This window comes from Aegilops tauschii, chromosome 7 (genome assembly GCF_002575655.3).
Source record: "Aegilops tauschii subsp. strangulata cultivar AL8/78 chromosome 7, Aet v6.0, whole genome shotgun sequence".
Lineage (NCBI taxonomy): Eukaryota > Viridiplantae > Streptophyta > Magnoliopsida > Poales > Poaceae > Aegilops > Aegilops tauschii.
Window position 1 is genome coordinate 544,673,136 of NC_053041.3, and position 2,066 is coordinate 544,675,201.

Here is a 2,066-nt window from a genome sequence, read left to right on the forward strand (position 1 = left end):
GCCTACCTTTGTTTAAGTATCTACAAGGGTTGGCTGAAGAAGCAGAGCCCAGTGTCCGGTTCAAGCAAAGAAAGCGTCGGCGAAGAGGAAGAGGGACGAGGACGAAGTCGAGGACGTGGACTCAGACTCCGAGTAGGTGGCAGTGTCGTCGCTCATGCTGGTTCTACTGCAGTGTCAAGCGGACTAGTTGCTTAGTTTATTTTCAAGGGCGTGTTGTGCTGAGGCCCCTGCAAAACTATGTTTATGTTCTTTATCGTTATTTGAACTCTTTAGTATGTACAGTAGTACTAGTACTATGTCTTACTACTTTTCTTATTGCAGTTGGTACTACTGCTCGTATCTTCGTGTTCCTACTGTAGTTAATACGTTCGTACTAGTAGTATAATTTGGGTCAGTCGATTTGTGAAAGAAGTTCGAGGGAGTGAAGGAAGAAGACGGCAGGGTGCCCATGATCTATCTTATGACTGTTGGGTGTGGAATGCAGTTCACCGGAAAAAAATGGATCATGCCCGGGGTTAAACGGATGGCGGGGGTGGGGGGAGCATGGCGGTGCAGGCGGTTTAGGGGAGGGCGCAATGGCGGCGGCAGGCGGTTAGGCGTGTGGCGGGCTGAGAAGATGAACCATGCATCTATTTTGGAGGTTGAAGAATCCCTTATAGCCATCCATGTTGCATCAAACAGCTCACAAGAGTCGACTGACCCAAATTGCTCCTTCACATTGCAGGATCCACGTGGCATTCAAGGTCTCGAAGGTAGATTCCGCGTCCGCACCCGGTTTGCGGGCTCGACGCGCGCGCGACCGGCTTCCGCCGCGACAACCACCATGCGCGCCTGCTCCCCGCGGGCGGAGACGACAATGACACGCTAGTTCCTCCTCGCCGGCGTGCTGGAGCACGCACTTGTCCTCCTCTTTGTACGCTGCGTGCATAGACGCGGCTCCACAAGCTGCTCGCGTGCTTGGCAGCGCGGCAGCATCGCGAGGAGGGACTGCAGACGACGTGAGCGGGCGAGCCTTCGGCTTGGGTGGCAACACGGAGGATGGCCGAGAAATTGTTGGCCGGAGCAGGCGGGCGCCGACATGCGCAACAGCGGCGGCGACATATTGATGAGTGCGCGTATGGGAGCTTAGTTTAGTTTTATATAGGGTTGGTCAAACTTAAAAGAAAACCGTACTAGTACACGTAAACATTAGACTTAGGCAGCGCTTTTATTAGTTACCACAGCCACGATACGGAATCCTGTGCAAGCGCGTGAACCGCGGCCGTGTGGTCGATCGAACGGTGTGTCACCGTGTCGCGCTTGAAGGACATCCTCCGAACCTTTTTGTGTGTGTGAAAACAATCCCCGAATACTACTCAACTCTTTTTCCGGGAAAAGTTCTTGATGCTACAATATTTCTATATATTTTAATTTAGCTCCAGTTCGTGTTTATTTCGATTTGGACGTTTTAGGTGTGCCCTAGTTTTTTTAATACTGATTTTGGGGCTGTTTGGTTCCCAGCCACCGTTTGCCAAGCCAAAATTTGGCAGCCACAGTTTAGTTGGCATGTGTTTGGTTTTTGCCACACTTTGGCTTGCCACACTTTATTGCCCCTATGGCCCACTTGTCATAGAGACAATGTTTCCACACTTGCCTAAGGTTAGTTCTTCAAAATGAGAGCCACAAGTTGGCAAGCCTAAGGGAATCTTGCCACACTCTTTGAGTGTATGTAATGTGGGACCCTAATGTGGCTTGCCTATGGTGTGGCTTGAACCAAACACCCACGTAAGTTGGTCAAACTTGCCTAACCTTAGGTGTGGCAACCTTAGGCAAACTTACGGGCTGTTTGGTTTTAGACCTAGGAATGCCACATTTTGCCACACAATTTTTGCCACACTTGCCTAAGGTTAGTTCTTTAAAATGGGGGCTGTTTGGTTTGTGACTAACTTTTCCAAAGGTTGCCACACCTAAGGTTAGGCAAGTTTGACTAACTTAGGTGAGTGTTTGGTTCAAGCCATACCTTAGGGAAACCACACTTGAGCCCCACATGGCATACACACAAAAAGTGTGGCAAGATTCCCTTAGGC